The sequence below is a fragment of the Peromyscus californicus genome, unplaced genomic scaffold (genome assembly GCF_007827085.1).
Source record: "Peromyscus californicus insignis strain IS unplaced genomic scaffold, ASM782708v3 Scaffold_23__1_contigs__length_62951481, whole genome shotgun sequence".
Taxonomy (NCBI): Eukaryota; Metazoa; Chordata; class Mammalia; order Rodentia; family Cricetidae; genus Peromyscus; species Peromyscus californicus.
Window position 1 is genome coordinate 753,917 of NW_026294534.1, and position 23,425 is coordinate 777,341.

Below are 23,425 nucleotides of genomic sequence, written 5' to 3' on the forward strand. Positions count from 1 at the left end.
CCAAGTCCCTAGTTCTGGTGCCATCTGTGAGAGGCAAGCTTCCACCTTTTAAAAGGGTTCCTTTGAGGAGGAGAGAGGGATAAGAAACTTAAATAGAAAGATGGTGAAGAGGAGAAAGACAGAAACACAGGATAGCTTTGGGAGGACCTGGGTCAGTACCCAACAGTCCCTTCTGCCTCTTCAAAAGGGCCTTTTATAACAATGCCAAGGGGTGCGGCAAAAGACTTCCCCACTTGCCAGGTCAAAGCAGATCACACAGCCAAGTGTAGACCCTTTTAAACACCTTGTAACCATGCCCGTAGTCAAATCATCCCCTTATGCAGCCCTGCTGGGTAAAGCAAGTTCAGATTCTCAGATCCTGAGTAAGTTCTCACTAGGAAATCTCTGTGGGTCTCTACAACCTCAGACAAGGAACACAATGGCCTGCCAGTTCTCATGAACATAGTTTTTGCTTTTGGTCATTTAAATGGTGAGGCATTATCTTCCTCTGTCCTGAGTCTGCTTAAAACATTAGCTGCATAACTTCTCTGAAATCCTTGTACATCAGTGAGTAAATTTTGACAGCTTTGGAAACAGGAGAATCTCAGCAAGTTGGATTTGTATTAGTCCCCACATAGTGTCTCACAGTAAAGATTCCCTACCTCATCAGTCCTTGTAAGTCAAGATAAAGCTCATGTAAATATTCTGTGAGTATGAAAGCAGTGTAAATATTCTGTGAGCCTTTAGAAGGAGAAGATTATAACTGCTAGCTCTGGTTTCCTGACCTGCTTAGCACAGATTCTCAACCTGTGGGTTGCAACCCCTTTGGGGTTACATATCAGATATTCTGTATATCATATATTTGCATTATGATTCATTATGTTGGCAAAATTATAGTTATAAAGTAGTAATGAAAATAATTTTATGGTTGGGGTCACCACAATATAAGGAACTGTATTGAAGTGTTGCAACATTAGGAAAATTGAGAACCACAAGTTTATTTGCCTATTCACTGATTTACTTATTCTTCCAATGGGTGTTTGCTGTTAGTTGGTTATGCTGCATGAGTACTTGGGGTTTACAAAGACATTGAATCCTTAGATCTCTCGCCTATGAAGTTAAAATGTTTAGGGTTTTTTCCCCTATCTTGTGTTCTTATAACAAGTTACCAGTCCCTTTTATCTTGAAAAGCTGAATTATAATGAACCCCTTAGAACCTGACTGAGGGCCTATTGGCATTCAAGTAAATTTTCATTTAATTGGCATTCAAATAATTCAAGGATTTTTTAATAATTAAGAAATGATCAAGAATTATAAAGAAAAGCAGTAATGGATGAGGCTAAAAGGTAAAAACAAAAGCACTAGTGAGAAAATAACATGAAATAGAGAGTTATGAAAGGATGGTGAATGTAGGCTGATAGTGTTTTCTACTGAACCCAATGAGAAAATTCTACCATTAAGGGCTTCAGGAAGTGGAGATATATGAAAGGTCTTAACTAGAAAGAATTAATTGAGTCATAATGAGGTTGTTATGATAAGATGTATGTAGTCTTGTCAAATGTGATTTCTTCCAAGGAAGAATTTGGATGCAGACTATCAGGAAAGGAACACAATATGAAGGCATGGAGAAGATGACCATCTGCAAGTACAAGGGAACCACCCTGTCATAACATTGGATATACAACCTCTCAATTGTAGTAAAAGAGGTTTTTGCTTTTTAAGCCACCTAGTCTGTGCTCTATCACAGAAACTAATAATGTATTACTTTATTAGAAAAAAACTAATAAAGTATTAGATTTGAAAAGCAAAAAAAAAAAAAAAAGACAGTTGTTGAGCAAGTAACATACTTCCACCATTATAGTAATGGTGCAGTAGAAATTAATTTATCTAGACTGTAAGGGGCTAGAAAATTATTTCTCAAAAGTAAAGTGACCCAATGAATACCTGCAGCATACACACATGCACACCAGAGAGAGAGAGGAGAGAGAGAGAGAGAGAGAGAGAGAGAGAGAGAGAGAGAGAGAGACTGAGAGAGAGAAGAGAGGGAACACACAGGAAAGACTAAAGTCAAGTGGGAATGGCTTTTTTGATTGGAGGCGGTGACCTAAACATTAGGAGAAGTCACAGTAATGACAAATGATGATGATAGCAGCTCCTCATATTGAATACCCTTTTTTTTTTTTTTTTTTTTTTGTGCCAGACACAACATTTTCATAGTACTTCTCTGTTATCAGGGTATTTTTCTTTTATAGTTATGAACATGAAGCTCAGAGAAGTTAAGTCTTTTATTCGATGAAGCTCTCACAGCTAGAATTTTCAGCATAAATGTATCTGAGCTCACACATAAAACTTCCATGAGCCAACAGAATAATGTGGACACTTGCTGTTCCTGTAATGGGTGATGGTTTTGTTCAAAGGATCAACCAACCTTAAGAGAGGTCATTTCAGTTCCATATGGCTCATCAGAGCTCTTGAGTCTATATTAGGCCTTGGTATCTTTTGATAGTTCTAAAATCCATTATAGTCCATCATACTATCCTGGAGACTTTGGTACTTAAGGCTAAATAACATTCCTCTGGCCTAAATATTTCAGATTATTCTGAATTTACTTTTGTCCCTCCTGAAACCTTGCTCAGTCACATGGAGAGAAGCTCATATTAGACTCTTCCTATACTGAAAAGATCTAAAACAGAAGGAAGGAACTGTTGCTAAGGTCTCTCCAAGGTCACAGCCAAATATATGAAACAGGAGGGCCATGTATTGATTTGCATAAAATATGCCCAGAATTTGCATTCAAATGGATTTTAATCTGCATAAAAGTCTATTATTATGTCTTAAGAGAATAAATTTTATAATTGTTCTTCATTTAAAGCTGTCATTTATTTTTCTATGTGTAGCCACGCCCCCTCACTTCTTTTAGTCCTTGCCAGGATTTCTGCATTTTCTGGGAAGCCTTCTTGGGTGATGTTACCAAGGAGGTTTTGGCATTGTTTACATGGAGAGCTCAACCCAGGACTTCTCCATCATTTTCTTTATTTAGTGTTTGTTTGTGTGCATGTGCCTGTGTGTGCATGCATGCATGTGTGTGTGTGTGTGTGTGCATGTGTTGCCATGCAGTCATAAGACAACTTTTGGGAGCCTGTTTTCTGTTTGTACACTTAGATCCAAGGATTGAACTTAGATCCTCAGGTTTATGGGGCAAGCTTCTTTACTCACGGTCCTATCTTGCCTGCCCTGCCCATCCATTCTTTTTCTTCCACCAGAAAGTGCATTACAAGCTTATCTTTCTCTTCCTGACTAATGCCTGTCCTTTTTAGCAGTTGCTCTCTACCGCTGACAAAGATAAGTAAGATAGAATTAGAGAAATAAAAAAGACTTGAAGGTTAGCGAAATAAAGGAAAGAGACTGATCTCAACAAACCAATTAGGGGTGAATTTTAGGTGCTAGGATGAGCTGGGGAAAATTGCTGAAAGTATTAATGGGAGGTTGATTGGTGGGATTAAGCTCTCTGTGTTCTTATTAGGAAAGTTGGACTAAACTCTTCCACAGAGACTAGGAAAATGGAGTGCTATCCTAAAGACTGTCTTTTTGAAATGGCTCTCAGGTCTTCTGTTGTTTCTCAATTATTCATCTGGGAAGAGGCTGAGAGGCAGAGAAAGAATTTATGATCGTAAGTTTTCTAAAATTATTCTGTAAAAAGGGCTGCCAGGGCAGTAGTGTCAGGAATAAACCTGATCACATTTAGGTAGGCTGAAGGTCTCAGTCCAGCTGGCAGAAATATGATCATTGACAATTTTACTCACAGCCATCTAGTCTCATCCCTGTGTCCTCCCTCAGAGTACCCTGTTCTTCAACACCTCTGGTCTGCAGGGCTTCCTATGTTTATTTTATTAATGTAGTGGATGGGGAAATCCCATGAAGTCAGACAAGTCATAGCATCCGTCAGGCTTAGAATTCAAATAAAGTAGCTCCTTTTCAACACAGTGTACATTATAAGGTTACTTTATGAAAGTCTCCTACTTATCAACTAACTGATCAGCAGTTTCCACTTTAAATGTGGAAGAAAGATCTTCACTCTTTATTTTTTCCTAAGTTTTCAAAAGAAACTCTTCAAACATTAATGGAACTGCTGATCTGAAGAAAGTAATGATTTTGCATGTTCTCCCCTGAAGAACACAAGCAATCACGGTTCACTGGACTTTCTGGATTCTGCCTGATTCTAAATCTCCTACTTTACTATATCATGATGAATTGAATGTTATTGAAACCTCATTAAGTCACTCTGAGTGTTTTAATTAATTACAAACTTCAGTTAGGCATAGGACTGCAGGAAGAGTGATGTGTGAATGATGGTTACAAACATTACCTGATTTTTCCTCATTCTTTACTACAGATTGAGTCTTACTTCTTTTACTTTAAAATCCTGATAACATATTAGTGAAATGTACCTGTTCTCCAGGTATGACAGTCATCTCTGCAGTAATCTGATCCTTGGGTTGTCCGATCTTTGCTTTATGATGTTACTGAGAAGAAGACAAAATGAATATGTTTCTTTACATAATCTATTGTCTTGGTTTTTTTCTGATTTTTTTCCTCACTCATTCTCTGTAGTTTTGTCTTAACTGATGACACTGTCATGCTCATAGCATTTACACTTACTTGCACGTTCATATCTTCAGAAAAATGTTCAAGACCATTATGGTGTATGGGAACCATCCATCACATTCCATTGTCCACTACAGACCCTTAGTTTCTTCTTTCTCACCTTCCAAGATATTCTGCTAATCATTTGCCTCATTACTTCTACAGATTTTTAGATGTTCCTACATATATAAGAAAAAAATCATGTTTTTATTGTTTTATATCTATTTGTGTCTTGCAAAGCAACATAAAAATTTGGTCTCTGTATACATGAGTGATTGGAAAATTTACCACACTTTCTGAATTTATATACTAAACTAAACTTAAGTGTATAAGATCAGTTTATTTTTTCCTTGATTATTTGGACACCATCATGCCTATTTATAACTGTGAATATATCAAATGACCCAAATTGGTTTATATGCCCAGGGTGAATTTGAAGAGTATACCAAATTTATTTTTTTTTTCTTCCCAAATACAAGCCTCTTTTATTTGTGGTCTTCTGGGAGAATGAAGTAACATACATGCCAATCTTTAATATAAGCGGTTCAATGCATCTCAAACAAGCAAATTTATATCTCAATTGCTGTAATAATTCTGAGTGCTCTGTTTGCTTTTGCATATGTGATGCTATTAATTTCTTCTGCTGAAATGAAACACAAACATAAAAGGGGTTATCAGGCACTAACCACTGTCTCTCAGCCTGTGTTGATAATTTGGTCACTCTTCCAACAGATCATCATCTGCAAGGTAATGACTCTACGTCCACTTTTCCCAGCTGTTCTTACTAGTGGGGACAGCTGCCATTGTCACACTTGTAAACTTTATCCTTGGCAGAGCTGGTGATGATGGAGTCTGAAAATGTGTTTTTTTTTTGTCTGTGTGAGTTTCTTCTGCATGATGAAGTTATGTTGGGAATTAAAGCAGGAGCAGCATATTGTTGTCTGGTTGACAAGAACACATATGAGAAACTAGAGGCAGTCAACCCCACTAAACACTCATCACCTTGGATTTTCCTTTATCTTGGTGGAGTGAGTCATTGGTGTCATACTCTTTTAAATCCTTTTGTCTTCCAAGAAAGAAAAAAAGATAAAGAAAAAAGAAAAGAAAAAAGTCTTCAAGGACATAAGCAGATAACTAAACCCATACTCTGTCATATTATGAGATTCAAGAGCAACTCAAAACTTCCTGCTAGTTATTTCTCATTAGGATTCAAGTTCCCTTTGTGACTGATACCAAAGGAGAAAGACATCTGGGTTTGATTAGAAGTGCCTACAACAACCCCCGCCACCATGTTTTTGTTTAAGTGGAGTCTGTCACCAACAGGACAAACAGGCAAAAATTGGCCTCATTAGTATCAAGTTGTCCCAGCTGATTCTGGGAGTAATTAATATTCAACATGGTCTGATTTCCCTAAATGATCAAAATTAAAAGAAAGTTGATTCAAATCTGAGTGTCTTTTTCATTTGAGTAATACTGTATTGAGGAATCATTGCTATGAAATAAATCATAAATTAGCTTTAGCCAACTCACCTGATGTCAGACACCCAACTTCAGGAGCATTACATTGCCCAGTGCAGTTATCTTACTATAGCTTTCATTTTACATTGTCATATTTTTTCCAAGAACTTTTTATGTTTTAAACCATTTGCTTATCTTATGTCAAAATAGTCCAATCTTTTCTTTGGTGAGAATAACAGAATTCTTGAATAGAAACTTCTTACAAAATGAAACATCCTAAATCCAACCAATGTGGACACTGCTAATGACTCCTTTTGTTTCTTTCTTTTTTTTTTTTTTCTCTCCTAGACTTTTGGCCTCAGAAGAAAACTCAAACTGAAGTTTGAGAATCTTCCTAAATGCCAGTTGCTTATTCACTCACTGAAGACGTCTCAATTTGCATAAAGCCTATATTCCATCAAATTGTAGCCTACCTCCTATCAAGGACATTATTTCTTAAAGTGATTTTCCCTTTTGACTTTGGTTTCTACTGGTGCAGTTTTCTTTGCTCAGTCACTCAGGTTTTATATCTCAGTCATGATTGCCTGTCAGCTTCTTTTTTCAGGCTCTATGCTCCTTAAGTACCACGATTGCCATTCTTTATTCTCCCATGCCTGATGCAGCTTCTGCTACTCTAGAGTTGTTGAATAAACATTTTTAGAATAAATGAATATATATGTTTTAACCTTTCCTTGCTTTGCTACTCTTCTTATGATTAAAGAAATTGAATATGTGATCAAAGATTTTGAATGCAAAAATCAAAAGTTATAAAAATGTATTGAAAAAGCAATCTTTGGGTCCCAGTCCCACCCCATCTGTACAGCCCTCCCTTCCACTCTAACCTGGGTAACTGTGGTCATCAGTTCTTTGTGCTGACTTCCAGTTTTATTTTTTAGGTGCTATATGTGCAAAAGTATACATGTGTACTCTTATTTTCTTTTTGTAAATGCATATAGCAAATGCAAATCATCTTATACTGTTTTAACACTTGTGCTTTCTTTGAAATATTTGGAAGATAGATATTGTTATATTTGGATACAGATTTTAAAGTCAGAGGATTACTTGTAGAGTTGGATCTTTCTTTTTACTGTTCAGTTGTGCATTGCTGCAAGCACCCTTATCTGCCGAGTCTTCTTGCTAAGCATGGACATGCTGTGGGATAATGCTCTTGTACACTGGCCAGTAGCCAGGCAGGAAATATAGATGGGAAAACCAGATTAGAAGGCTGGAAAAAGGAAAGGCAGAGACAGAGTTCCAGCCAGACACAGAGGAAGTAAGATGAGAATGTTGGGCTGAGAAAAGGTACCAATGTGGTTAAACATAGATAAGAATTATGGGTTTATTTAAGTATAAGAGCTAATGAGTTATAAGCCTGAGCAATAGGCCAAACAGTTTATTAATATAAGCCTCCATGTATTTATTTGGAACTGAACGGCTGTGAGACTGGGCAGGACATAAACTTCCATCTACAATTGGTGCTCACCATTGGGTATTGATCCACCTAGACATGAGAAAGCTTAAAAATCCTTAACACACAGAAATGGAGCCTTACTGGGCTTCCTGATCTCAAAGTCTCATGCCAACAACAGCACAGAGACACACCTCAAGACAGTTGCCTTTGAGATATAGCTGGATACCAGCTGCTATGAGCTAAGTGACATGGCAAATTTCTGCAGTCTCTCCCACAGGCCGTGGGACAGAAAGGCTTCTCCCAGCCACTGCCTGCAGGCTTGGGTGCACAGGCTTGGGCTGATGAACACAGCTGCACACTGCATAATGTGTTTCCCAGAATTGGGGAGGTAAGTGTGACTCCTTGGTACCTGCCCCATGTTGGAAAGCAGAGCAGGGCAGAGGCAGTAGCCAGGGCTGCCACTTCCATTCTAGCCATGCAGCTTAGCAGTTTAAAAACTCCCCAGGTCAGAAAAGGATTAAAGATATACAATATAACAAATTCAGTTGTAATAAATTCAGATGGAAAAAAAACCCTCTAAACAGGTTACACTGTGTTTAAAAATATACATAGGTTTGAGAGAAAAAAGAAAAAGGATAAAGTCCTAAAAAAGCAATAATAATAATGATAACAATAATAAAAGAGCTACATAAAGATGGAAAATACACAGAGTCTGGATACTGTGTAATATTGTGTTGTCTTTGGGATTTATTTATTTATTTTATTTTACAATATAATTTAGTTCTACATATCAGCCACAGATTCCCTTGTTCTCCACCCTCCTGCCCCCCTCCCCTTCCCCCAGTCCACCCCCCATTCCCACTTCCTCCAGGGCAAAGCCTCCCCCAAGGATTGATATCAACCTGGTAGACTCAGTCCAGGCAGGTCCAGTTCCCTCCTCCCAGGCTGAGCCAAGTGTCCCTGCATAAGCCCCAGGTTTCAAACAGCCAACTCATGCACTGAGCACAGGACCCGGTCCCACTGCCTGGATGCCTCCCAAACAGATCAAGCCAATCAACTGTCTCACCTATTCAGAGGGCCTGATCCAGTTGGGGGCCCCTCAGTCACTGGTTCATAGTTCATGTGTTTCCATTTGTTTGTTTGACTATTTGTCCCTGTGCTTTATCCAACCTTGGTTTCAACAATTCTCACTCATATAAACCCTCCTCTTTCTTGCTAATTGGACTCCCAGAGCTCTAGCATGACAATTAGGGTGTTTGGCCATCCTATCACCAGAGTAGGTCAGTTTGGGCTGTCTCTCGACCATAACTGCAGAGAGACATTTGATTGTAGAAGCTGTTAAGCTAAACCAACATATATATCTTAAAGATATCTTGACTTCAAAATTTGGGTCTAAGAATATGTTGCTTTGGAAAAGAAGTTCTTTTGTTTCCACAGAAGATGAGAACCTATGGATTGCCTCTAGGTTAATATGGTTTGATCAAGCAAGAATCCCTAAAAAATCTCCAATGGGAACAAATGGCCCAGATGATTCAACATTTCAGAGTGCCTCTCTTGCAGTTTCCTCTGAGTTCCGCATACAGAAAGGTTTCAAGGCTGCTGGCTGAGATGATCCAGCCTCATAGTCCTGATTGGAGTAGTCTATTGTGGGGTTACAATCCTAAATTTTCTTGGGTCCCCACAAGATTACCAGGGCACCCAATTAGCAGGAAGTAGCCTAGAAAACTACTCCCACATTTGCCCCAAATGGATTATGAATGTTTATCTTTGTTTAGAATGTTGGTTACAAAATGTTTTGGATAATGGTCAGGAAAAAAGGTAAACAAAGGAGATTAGATTCAGGGTCTTTGTTTTGAAAAGAAAAAAATGGGGAAATGCAGTGGGATAATGCTCTTGTACATTGTAAAGATTTGTCACTCCTATTGGTTTAATAAAACGCTGATTGGCCAGTAGCCAGGCAGGAAATATAGGTGGGTGACCAGACTATGAGAAGACCAGGAAGAGGAAAGGCAGAGACAGAGTCACCAGCCAGATGCAGAGGAAGTAAGATGAGAACATTGAACTGAGAAAAAGTACCAATCTACATGGCTAAATATAAATAAGAATTATGGGTTAATTTAATCATAAGAGATAGTTAGTTATAAGCCTGAGCAATAGACCAAACCATTTATAATCAATGGAAGCCTCTGTTTGTTTATTTGAGACTGAACGACTTCTGGAATGGGATAGAAACTTCCAACTGCATGGACATAGTTATTTTATTACTTTACTTACAACCTTATGAAATTGACGCTGCTCATTAATCATTTGGGTTATGTGCTGTTAATGGACAGTAACAGGAGGTTACTTCACTTGTAATCTTACATGGCATCACTTTGTGCAGGTGAATTTTCAGATCCTGACTGCTGGCTTTGACTTCACAATGGTGCCACTTTCAAGCTGTTCTGAAGGGTGATGCTAGAGAACCCAAACTTGTACAGAAGCAATTTTTTTCTGTAAAAAGTTGTCAAGACTAATTATCCAAATATAGTTTTCTTTTTCCATAAAAATATTAGTTAGCATTTCACTTACCATGTATAAGGATGAACATCTCAACTGTATTTTCTCTCTTTTTTTGCACATGTTTTCTTCCTTTCTTTTCATTGTCTATGTATATTCTTTTGATTTGGTTTTGGATTCATTTATTATTAATTTATTACCCGGGCTTGACCTTTCTCAGTGCCTGCTGTTTATCAACTAATATTTTTTGTGAAACAGTATTTTCTCTGCTCTTTAGTTTCTAGAAAGGATAAAGGAGGATGTTAATACCCATTTCATTAGTTTTTGTCTCTAATTATTGAGATACATAAAAAGATGGTTTGAGATCTAAAAATTGCTATGTAAATGCCAAATAGTGTTTTATGTACTGAAGACAATACAGATGTTCAAATCAAAGCTCTCCAAATAATCTTAGAACATCTCAGGTTATTGAGAGCTTAATTATCTATTTTTTTTAAATTGTTGATCTTACTAACATAATTTCATATTTTCCCTGATTGGACGTGAATGCCTAAATACCATCACTGTGCACCATTGTGTATGATTGGGTTTGTATGTGATGTGTTGCTATCCTCATATTCTTTTCCTATACATATTTGCAATTAGGAAGCACTCCCCTGTGGTGGTATTGGCTACACTCCCCTGCATTATCTTTCAACAAAATAAATAATTCTTAGAATATTTGTCTTACTTATCTTTCCCATTTATTTCTCCTTTATGCAGTAAAGGCACAGTATTGATTCTGAAGTCCTTTCTAGCTTTAACTCTCTGATTCTATTGCTCTCTGTAGAATTGTCTTCAAGTTCTCTTGGCACCTTTGAAGTTTCTGGTCATATCCCACTGAATCAAATCACACACTGATGAATGGTTTTATAGATTTGATCAAGGACATTTTATAATGAAAGTTAAACTTAAATTCTATATTGAAGCTAAATAAAAATTTTATTTGAAATTAAAAAAAAACAAAATGTTTTAAGAAACAGTAACCAATTAGCAACAAAATCTTTGTAGCATATAGAAGATAATTTTGGAATCTCATAGAAAATATAACATAACAACATAAACAAATGTATACACTTTATTCAAATACTAACTTATTTATATCTGCTTTTTTGAACTTTTATTGGTTTGAAATTATTATTGATTTTTATTGAAATTATAATGTATGTGTTCTAAATTTCAGTCAAATGATATATTTTTATTAAGAAAAATTTTATTCATTTTACATAGCAATCACAGACCCCCCTCTTCCTTCCTCTTGCCCCTCCAGCCTCCCCCCAACTGACCCCCTTTCCCTCCTATAAGAAGGTAAGGCCATGGGGAGTCAGCAGAGCCTGGTACATTCAGTGGAGGCAGGTCCAATCCTCTCCTACCTCAAGGCTGCGAGGTGTCCCACCAGAGACAGTGGGCTCCAAAAAGCCAGCTCATGCACCAGGGATGGATCCTGATCCTACTGCCGGGGGACTCCTTAAGTAGGTCAAGCTACACAATTGTCTTGCTTATGCAGAGGGTCTAGTCTAGTACCTTGGAGGCTCCACAGGTGTTGGTTTAATTTTGAATAATTCTAAACATTATAGCAGTGAAATAAATGTTGGAGAGAAAAACTGCAACATGAAATGTCTTAATTTATTTTTAAACAAGACATGCCAGCTCCCTGAATTCCAGCCCCCAACTTAGGTAGAGACCCTGTACTCAACTTTAGGCCATTCCAACTGGAAGACCAGAGAAGAAACAGAAACCAAGGGGGGGAAAAAAAAACAACCATCCAACAAACTCAAAAATAGACACCTAGACCTATAATTACCCCCAACCCAGATGCCTAGATGGCAACATAAGAACACAACCAACAATAATGGCAATATGTTACCACCAGAGTGTGGATGTCCTACTACAGAAATCCCTGAAAATATCAAAACAGCTGAAGCACAAGAAAATGACCTTAAAACTAACTTTATGAAGATGATAGTGATCCTTAAAGTAGAAATGAATAAATTCCTCAGAGAAATCAAAGAAAAGACAAACAAACAATTGGAAGAAAGTAATAAATTCCTTAAAGCCAAGAAAGCCAAGAAACAAACAAACAAACAAACAGTTGAAGGAAATGACTAAAACTGTTTAAGACCTGAAAATATAAATGGAAGCAATAAAAAAACCACAAACTGAGGGAATCCTGGAGATGGAAAATGTAGGTAAGTGAACAGGAACCACAGAAGCAAATATCATCAACAGAATATGAGATGGAAAAGACAGTCTAAGGCATTGAAGATATGATCAAGCAAATAGATATGTCAGTCAAAGAAAATCTAAAAAACTCCTGACACAAAACATCCTTGAAATCTGGGACACTAAAGAAAACAATTCTAAAAGTAATAGGATTAGAAGAAGGCAAAGAATTCCAGCTCAAAGGTCCAGAAAATATTTTAAACAAAAAATATAGAAGAAAATTTACTAGCATAAAGAAGGAGAGACAAATAAAGGTACAGGGAGCATACAGAACACCAATAGATTGGACCAGAAAAGAATGTGTGCTTGCCCATAATAATCAAAACACTAAGCATACAGAACAAAGAAAGACTAATAAAAGCTACAAGGGAAAAAGGCCAAGTAACATATAAAGACAGACATATCAGAATTATACCCAACTTCTCAATGGTGACTCTAAAAGCCATAAGTGCTGTGGACTCTAAGAGACAATAAATGCCAGCCAAGACTACTATATCAAGCAAAACTTTCAGTCACCATAGATGGAAAAAAACAAGATATTCCATAATAAAGTCAAATTTAGATAATATCTACCCACAAATCTAGCCCTATAGAAAGCACTGGAAGGAAAATGCCAACCCAAGGAGGTTAATTACATCCAGCAATACCCACACCCACACCCACACCCACACACACACACACACACACACACACACACACACACAAACACATAAACAAAGCCAAAAGAAGGGAAGCATATACATATACTACTCCCAACCACCAACAAAATAACAGGAATTAACAATCATTGCTCTTAATATTAATAACTCAGTTCCCTAATAAAAAAAAAACACAGACTAACAGAATTGATGGGATAACTGTTGTTTTTATGTGGCGCTGTTTACCCTATGAGGAAAAGTCACAAGGCACAACAAAACCCAATATGAGAGCTTACTAGGAGAAGGTGGGGGAGCAGGAGAGGGTGTGCTCAGGCCTGTTTGAGAGACATGTGTGGAGAGAAAGGAAGAAGGAGAAGGAGAAGGAGAAGGACAAGGACAAGGACAAGGACAAGAAGCAGCAGGGAGGAGTTGTTCTGCCCAGACCATGACCCCCAGAGAGACCACTGGAGACTGAAGATGTCCAGAATGCAATAGCAAGGTTTATTTGACCTGGCACAAATGTGCTTAGTTCAAGCTAGCAGGGAACCCTTGTCCACCACACCGGACGCCTCGAGGCATGGAGGAGAGTTCCTCTTTCTTGGGGAAGTTAGGTTTTATAGGCAAAACCCACAAAATTCCTTAGAGGGGAGGGGGTTAGTACGGGTCCATCCTTGATTGGTCCAGTTTTTCCCGGGCCTGGACTTTGTCTTATTTCAGTTTATCTGTTTGCCCTGTCAGGAGTTTTACAACCCATCTCCGGGGTCTGGTCATGTTATCTCTGGAGAGGGTCATCTCGTGGTTAAATCGGTCACCACCAGACATCCTGACTTTGTTCTTTTGAAAACACCTGACTTCACCCTCTCCAGGAAGGGGGAACTGACCCAGTTCTGTTTATTTTTTTATTTTTATTTTTATTTTTTTTCTTTTTTCGAGACAGGGTTTCTCTGTGTAGCTTTGCGCCTTTCCTGGAACTCACTTGGTAGCCCAGGCTGGCCTCGAACTCACAGAGATCCGCCTGGCTCTGCCTCCCGAGTGCTGGGATTAAAGGCGTGCGCCACCACCGCCCGGCCAGTTCTGTTTATTTTTAAGATATCTCTTTCCTCAGCTCTTTTGGGTTTCTGGGGGAACTGTGTCTGGGCCTTTGGTGGGGGTCTTTCAGAGTCTGTGACCCGAATTTTATGGATTCCCCCCGCACATGTGCATATGTGTTTATGGAGTTACACCATGCATGTGCATAGACTGCTTGATCATGCTGTTCACAAATTACATGATTGTGCAGTGCATGGATTATGTAGGACGTAAGGTCCTGGCATAACTAATCGTTTTGCCAGCACATGAGCAGTTATGTAGCTGGGAGAGTGGCCAGGGGCCGTGAATTCCAACAATAACAGGATCCATCCTTTTGCTGCATATAAGAAATACCCCTCAACATCCAAGATAGACGACACCTCAGAGTAAAGGATTGAAAAAAGGTTTTCCAAGCAAATGGACCTTTTAAAAAAGCTGTTGCATTCACTGTAATATCTAACAAAAATAGACTTCAAACCAAAATTAATCAAAAGAGACAGAGAAGGACACTTCATACTCATATAAATTAAGAGCCAACAAGATGATTTTTCAATTCTTAACATCTATGCCCCAGACACAAAGGCACCTGTGGTGGTATTGTGTTCTCCAAAATTTTGTACACCCTAATAAACTTATCTGGGGTCAGAGACAGAACAGCCACAAGATACAAAGGCTAGAAAATGGTGGCACTCACACCTTTAATCCTAGCACTCCAGAGGTAGAAATCCCTCTGGATCTCTGTGAGTTCAAGGCCACATTGGAAATGGCCAGGCATGGTGACACACGCCTTTAATCCCAGGAGTGACGGTAGAAAGCAGAAAGGTATATAAGGCATGAGGACCAGAAACTAGAAGCATTTGGCTGGTTAAGCTTTCAGGCTTCTAGCAGCACAGTTCAGCTGAGAGCCATTCAGATATGAGGACACAGAGGCTTCCAGTCTGAGGAAACAAGATCAGCTGAGAAGTTGGCCAGGTGAGGTTAGCTGTGGCTTGTTCTGTCTCTCTGATCTCCCAGTGTTCACCTCAATAACTGGCCCCAGGTTTGATTTAATTAATAAGACCTTTTAAGATTTCTGCTACAGGCACCCATGTTTGTAGAGAAAGCACTGCTAAAGCTTATATCATACATTGACCCTCACACATTTATAGAGGGAGACATCAATACCCCACTCTCACTAAAGGACAACTCATCCAGACCAAAACTGAACAGTAAATATTAGCACCATTTGACATTATGAAACAAATTTTCAGAAACTTTTGAGGTCCAGCCTCTTAGTTTCCTTCCCAGGGGTCCAGAAGAGACACTACTAAAGGCAGGGGTATTCTGCGGGAAAATAATCTAAGTACACCATGCTCTTTCATCCATCCGCTTTATTCCTCTAAGCCAAAATTCTATCTACTGTTTCAGTTCTGTTCTTACACTCAACTCCTCACTGTCCCTTCTCTGCCTGTCCTCTCATAGTCCTAACTAAGGTTTTTTGCTTTGGACCTCATCTTCCTCCTCTGGTCCTCCATCCATTATGTTCCTCCTTCTCCTACCCTCCTCACCCATCCAATTAACCTACAATCTTCCAAACTCTGCCTTGCAGCTTCCTGGTCAGGTGGGGCAACTCTGCTTGGAACTAGGATTTTTGCCTCAATACTTCACTGCATCTGGTATGCAAAAAACCCTTTTGTTCTGAGTCAATTGCTCTGGAATGCCATTGTGAGAGGAAGGAGGTTCTGAGCTTCATTTGCACAAGAAATAAGGATATTTGCACCTAGGTCCCTTAGGTGTGTCTCCAGAAAGGTGTTTACCTTAAGTCAGGAAACTGTTAGTCATTATGGCCTAGGATGCTTGAGAAGTTTATCAGATAAACACACTGTTAGGAGTTCTTGGAAGCATACATAGCATACAAGAAAATCATTGCAGGAACTGGCTAATATATACACAAAAGTTAAAATATCACCAAGAATCTTTAAGCCATGGCTTGACCTTCAGAAAAAGTTCTTGACCTTTCTAAATAGTAGCTTTTATGATAGTAGCTGGATTCTATATAAAACACATTACCCAAACACAAAAGAATACACCTTCTTCTCAACACCTTATGGAACATTCTCCAAAACTGATCACATACTTGATCACAAAGCAAGTCTCAACAGATACAATAAAATAGAAATTACCCCCTGAATCCTATCATACCACCATGGATTAAAACTGGATTTCAACAATAAAAAAGTCTATAAACTCATGGAAACTGAACAACTCTCTACTGAGTGAAGGCAGAAATAAAGAAATTAAAGACTTCTTAGATTTCAATGAAAATGAATGCACAACATACCCAGACTTATGGAACATGAGGAAAGCTATGCTAAGAGGAAAGTACATAGGACAAAGTGCCTTCATTAAGAACTTAGAGAGATTTCATACTAGCAAATTAATAGCACACCTGAAAGTTCTAGAACAAAAAGAAGCAAACAAACCCAAGAGGAGTAGATGGCAGGAAATAATCAAACTCAGGACTGAAAACAATAAAATAGAAACAAAGAGAGCAATACCAAAATCAATGAAACAAAGAGCTGTTTATTTGAGAAAATCAGCGAGATAGTTAACGAGATAGACAAGCCTTTGCCCAAACTAACTAAAAGGCAGAGAGAGAGAGAGAAAGAGAGAGAGAGAGAGAGAGAGAGAGAGAGAGAGAGAGAGAGAGAGAGAGAGAGAATATCCAAATTAACAAAATCAGAAAAGAAAGGGGAGATATAACAACAGACACTGAGGAAATACAAAGAATCATTAGGTCATACTTAAAAAACCTGTACTCCACAATATTGGAAAATCTAAGAGAAATGGACAGCTTTCTCAATAACAAAGTTAAATCAAGATCAGATAAACAACTTAAACAGGCCTATAACTCTTAAGGAAATGCAATCAGTCATTAAAATCCCCCAACAACAACAACAAGCTCAGCACCAGATGATTTTAGCACAGAATTCTACCAGATTTTCAAAGAAGAGCTAAAATCAATGCTCCTCCAATTATTCCACAAAATAGAAACAGAAGGAACATTGTCAAATTCGTTTTAGGAGACCACAGTTACCCTGATACCCAAACCACACAAAGATTCAACAAAGAAAGAGAATTACAAACCCATTTTCCTCATGAATATAGATGCAAAAATACTCAATAGAATACTTGCAAACCGAATCCAAGAACACATCAAGAAGATCATTCACCATGATAAAGTAGGCTTTACCCAGAGATGCAGGGATGGTTCAGCATACAAAAAACAGCCAATGTAATCCACAGTATAAGCATTCTGAAAAAAAAATATGATCATCTCATTAGATGATGGTTTTGAAATAATCTTTGACAAATTATAACACCCCTTCATGATAAAAGTCTTGGAGAGATTAGTGATACAAGGGATACACCTAAACATAATAAAGGCAATTTACAGGAAGCCGATAGCCATCATCAAATTAAATGGAGTGAAACACAAAGCAATTCCACTAAATTTAGGAACAAGACAAGCTGTCCACTCTCTTAATACATATTCAATATATTTATTGAATTTCTAACTGAAGTAATGAGACAACTTGGGGAAATAAAGTGGATACAAATTAAAAAAGGAAGAAATCAAAGTATCATTATTTGCAAATGATATGATAGTATATATATAAGTAACCCAAAAATTCTACAAGGAAATCGCATAGCTATGGACATCTGATTTTTGATAAAGAAGCCAGAAATACACAATGGAAAAATAAAAGCATCGTAACAAATGGTATGAGTCTAACTGGATGTTAGCATATAGAAGAATGCAAATTGATCCATGTCACCCTGCACAAAACTCAGGTTCAGGTGAATAAAAGACCTCCATATAAAACCAGAAACATTGAACCTAGTAGAAGAGAAAGTAGGGGATATCTTTGTACACATTAATGCAGCAGACAACTTCTCAAATAGAATACTGATAGCACAGGCATTAAGATCAACAATCAATAAATGTGACCTCATGAAACTGAAAAGCTTTTGTAAGTCAAAGGACACTGTCAATAGGACAAAATGGCAGCTTACAGAATTGGAAAATGTAGCTAGAGTTTTCCTGCCTGGCCCACAGTCAGGATAAATCTCTCTCACCTGCCAGTCCCACAGCCATCAGACCCAACCAAGTAAACACAGAGATTTATATTGGTTACAAACTGTATGGCCATGGCAGGCTTCTTGCTAACTGTTCTTACAGCTTAAATTAATCCATTTCCATTAATCTATACCTCGCCACATGGCTCGTGGCTTACCGGCATCTTCACATGCTGTTTGTCATCGTGGCGGCTGGCAGTGTCTCTCTGACTCAGCCTTCCACTTCCCAGCTTTATTCTCCTCCTTGTCCCGCCTACACTTCCTGCCTAGCCAATGGCCAATCAGTGTTTTATTTATTGACTAATTAGCAACACATTTGCCATACAGAACATCCCACAGCAGGAAAAGATTTTCAACAACTCCACATCTGACAGAGGGCTAATATCCAAAATACATAAAGAATTCAAGAAACTATACATCGAAAAATGAAATAATCCAATTAAAAAATGGGTATAGATCTAAACAGAGAACTCTTAACAGAGGAATCGCAAATGGCTCAGAAACACTTTAAGAAATGTTCAACATCTTCAGCTGTCAGGGAAATGCTAATCAAAACTACTTTGAGATTCCATCTTCTGCCTGTCAGAATGCCTAACATAAAAAACACAAGTGACAGCTCATATTGGCAATGATGAGGAGCAAGTGGAAAACTACTCCTTTGCTGGTGGAATTTCCATAGCTACTATGGAAATCAATGTGGCAGTTCCTCAAAAAATTGGGAATTGATCTACCTCAAGACCTAACTCTACCACTCTTGGGCATATACCCAAAGAATGTTCCATTCTACCACAAGAACCCTTGCTCAATCATGTTCATTGCAGATTTATTCATAATAGCCAGAAACTGGAAACAACTTAGATGTCCCTCAACAAAGAATGGAAAAGGAAAATATGGTACATTTACACAATGGAGTGTTACTCAACTGCTACAAACAACGACATTGTGAAATTTGCAGGAAAGAGGATGGAACTAGAACAGATCATGCCGAGTAAGGTAATCCAGACCCAGAAAGACAAACATGGTGTGTATTCACTTATAAGTGGATATTATCTGTAAAAGAAAGGATAACCATGCTACAATCCATAGACGTAAGTAAGCTAAGTAACAAGGAAGCCTCAACGGGGGATCCTTGGATTTCCATGGGAAGGGGAAATAGAATAGATTTAATGGGTGGACTTGGGACAGGTGGGGATGGGACCACTCGGGATCAGATGGGGAGAAGAAAATACTTGGAGAGTTGACTTGAATTTGGAGGCATTCATGGGACAAGGTAGGGATGTAGTATGGTGGAAACTACAAGAGTGACCCTAGTGAACTCTCCTAGTAATGGGAGATACAAAGCCTACACTGGCCATCTTTTATTACCAGGCAAGACTCCTAGCAGCTGGACTGGGACATCAACCCAGCCACAAAACCTTTGACCTATAATCTGTCCTGCCTGCAAGATGTACTGGGATAATAGTGGTGCAGAACTTGTAGAAGTGGCCAACCAATGACTGGTCCAACTAGAGGCCCATACCATGAGAGAGAGCACACTCCTGACTCTACCTGGATGTCCAGGAACCAGAAGCAGGACAGCCCAGAAACCCAAGATAGAACTAAATACAGCTGCCAAAAAACAGTCAATGAAATAATTCCTAGTGATGTTCTGTTACACTCACAGATCAGTGCCTAGTCCAGTTGTCATAAGGGTTTCATCCAGCAACTGATGGGAACAGATACAGAGACCTACAGCCAAATGCTAGGTGGAGCCAGGAGAACCCCACAGAAGCGGGATAGAAATGGACTGTATGTAAGACAAATTTTAAAAGGTCTTATTAATAAAAAACCTGGAGCCAGAAATTGGGGTAAATTCTGAAAGATCAGAAAGACAGAACAAGCCACAACCAACCTCACCTCACCAGCTCCTCAGCAGATCTAGTTTCCTCAGATTGAAAGCCTCTGAGTCCTCACCCAAACAGATCTTAGCTAAACTGCTGCTAAAAACCTTCTAGTAAATCCTCAGCCCAAGAGCCTCTGAGTCCTCACTCGAAAGGTCTTAGTTGAACTGCTTAAAAGCATAAAACCTTAAAATCCTCTAGTTCCTGGTCCTCAGGCCTTACATACCTTTCTGTTTACTGCCAAAACTTCCTGGGATTAAAGGTGTGTGTCTTTCCCAAGCAAGGACATGAGATCTCAAGTGCTGGGATTAAAGATGTGTGTCATCATGCCTGGCTCTGTTTCCAGTGTGGCCTTCAACTCACAGAGATCCGGAGAGATCTCTGCCTCTTGAATGCTACGATTAAGGGTGTGTGCCACCACTGTCTGGCCTCTATGTCTAATCTAGTGGCTATTCTGTTCTCTGACCCCAGATAAATTTTATTAGGGTACATAAAATATTGGGGGATACAATATATCACCACAAGTGTAGGAACCAGAGGAATAGAGAACACTGGGAGAACATGGCCCACAGAATCAACTAATCAAGACTCACAGAGGCTCACAGAGACAGAATTAACAAATATGGACCCTCTACGGGTCGGAGCTAGGTCCTCTGCATATACCCTGTGGTTGTGTAACTTGGTGTTCTCATGGGGCTCCTAACAGTGTGAATGGTGGTTATCTCTGACTCTTTTGGCTGTGCTTAAGACCCCTTTCCTACTATTGTATTGCTTCTGCCAGCCTTGATATGAGTGATTTTGCCTAGTCTTATTTTAACTTGTTAGGCTATTTTTGGAGGATATCCCTGGGAATCCTGCTCTGTTTTGTGTGTGTGTGTGTGTGTGTGTGTGTGTGTGTGTGTGTGTGTGTGTGTGTGTGTGTGCGTGCATGTATGGTGGGGGATAGGGAAGGGGAGTGTATCTGGGGGGTAGAGGAGTTAGGGGAGGAACTGCGAAGAGTGGAGGTAGGGGAATCTGAAGTCAGGATACAGTGTATGAGAGAAGAATAAAAGAAAAATCATTTTTTCATAAAATAATTTTGATCATATTTCTTTACCTTCTCCAATTCATCATCTCCCTACTCACTCAATTTCATGATTTTTTCCCTCTCTTTCACACCCCTAAAAAAGATGAAAACCCAAACAAACAAATAAATAAAAATAAAACAACAACAAAAAAAACCATGGAGTCTCCTTCAAATTGGTCAACTACTTCTGGGCACGAGGACCTTCCTAGAGAATAGTTGGTATACCTAGTGTTACTCCACTAAAGAAAATGGATTTTTCCCTTTCTCAGCATGTATCAGTTACAAATAGCTCCTTGGTTAGGGTTGGAAATTTGTACCCACATCCCCTTCTCCATGTTGAGCTCTTTTCTGGTTTGAACCTGTTCAGTTTCTGTGAGCTCATATGTGTATCAGTCCTGTTGTATCTGGAAGATCCTGTTTCCTTGGAGTCATCCATCTCTCCTGGCTCTTTTAATATTTCTGCCTCTTCTTCCACATGGATATTGAGCCTTGATGGAAAGGTTTTGATGAAGGCATTCCATTTAGGGCTTAGTGCACCAATGTCTCTTGCTCTCTGAACACTGTCCAGCTGTGGGTCTCTGTCAATTACCATCTACTAAAGAGAGAGTCTTATGGTGTTTGACTGATGCACTGTGATAGCAATATGTTATTAGAAGCTATTTCATTGCTATGTTCTGTTAGCAGAATAATATTAGTATGTTTTCTTTAGGGCCCATGATCTATCTATTCTAAAGTTATTGGCCACTTTAACAGTGTCAGGTATGATTTCCATCTCATAGCATGGGTCTTAAATAAAGTTTTAACTGTACTTGGTTACTCCCATAACATTTATGCCGCTATTATAGTACTAGTTTGCCTTGTAGGTACATCTCTGTTGTATGTGACAGGCTTTACAGCTGGATCAGATTGATGATTACTTTTCTTCTCTGCATAGTTCCTTCCAGCACAAAGGATGCTAGTTAGCATGGGTGAATCTAGCTGGGAACCAGTTTGATTTCTCCATGTTCAATGAAACAAGTAAGTGGTGTCTTCAACACTAGGTCTTTATCATCAGGTTGTGGAAGGTAATCAATTGTCTTGGCAATATTCTGTAATTTTGGAGGGTGGTTGTGGGATCCGTTAGGCCAATGACTCAAAAAGATATAAACCACTCTGGTCAATGGAAATTTGACTTCTGACATAATATACCTATTTGGTGTGCTTGCTTTGGCAGCACACATACTAAAATTGGAATGATACAGAGAAGATTAGCATGGCCCTGTGCAAGGATGATACACAAATTCATGAAGTGTTTCATATTTGAAAAATAAAAGATATCTATTTGGGACATTTTCTCCCTCATTATATTTGTGACTCAATTTAAGTTCCTTTTATATGTATATACCAGAGGGTCTCAACTTGTGGGTCATGGCCCCATTGGGGGGGGTCAAGTGAGCCTTTCACCTGGGTCTCATTTTAGATATCATGAATATAAGATATTTATATTATGATTCATAACAATAGCAAAATTAAAGTTATAAAGTAGCAATGAAAATAATTTTATGATTGGGAGTTACCATAACATGAGGAATTGTATTAAAGGGTCTCAGCATTAGGAAAGTTGAGAAACACTAGTGTATACAATTTAAGAAGCTTCTACTATTTAGAAAGCTTTCCACACAGCTTTGCCAAAGACTTCTAGTGTTAATTATCCCATACCGTATTGCCTTCTTTTTCCTGTCCTCACAGTTGCCTCCACATTTAATCGCCTTTGTTTCTCCTTTATCTCTTTTATAACACTATATTGTATTACTCTTTCCTTGGAACATCCACCATACCTCCTGGTCCCTTGTTAATTGCCTAACTTCTATGGTTATTTGGACTGAAACACATATATAGAGATAGCTTAAAAACTGGCATCCACATATAAGAAAAAAAAACATGTAATATTCTCCCTTTTCTATCTGAGTTACATCACTCAGGATAATTCATTCTAGCACTTCTCCGTTCACTTGCAAATTTCACAATTTCTTAATGGTGGATTACATTCCACTGTGAAAATGTACCGTCTTTTCACTATCCATTCATCTGATGATGGGCACTTAGGCTGTTTCTAATGTTTGGCTATTATGGTTATATGAATGAGCCAGTATCTATGGAGTAAAATATAGAGTCCTTTATTTACCTAAGAGTGGTATAGTTAGGCCTTAAGGTAGGCCAACTTTAAGCTTCCAGAGGCATCTCTACACTGATTTCCATAGTGGCAATACCAAGTTTGTACTCCCTCCAGCAACGAATAAGTGAATAAGTGTTTCCTTTTTCCTCATTCTTTCCAGCACGTGCTGTTATTTGTTGACAGTTCTGAATGAGATGAGAGGAAATC

The 23,425-nt window shown here is 38.6% G+C and overlaps 1 non-coding gene across 1 annotated transcript; it reads left to right on the forward strand.

Annotated features, from left to right (window-relative positions):
• The first annotated feature begins 22,260 nt into the window (after window positions 1-22,260).
• Window positions 22,261-22,366, forward strand: LOC128119509 (U6 spliceosomal RNA). The gene has a single exon (XR_008221545.1). It is a non-coding gene; the product is annotated as a U6 spliceosomal RNA (small nuclear RNA).
• Window positions 22,367-23,425: the final 1,059 nt, after the last annotated feature.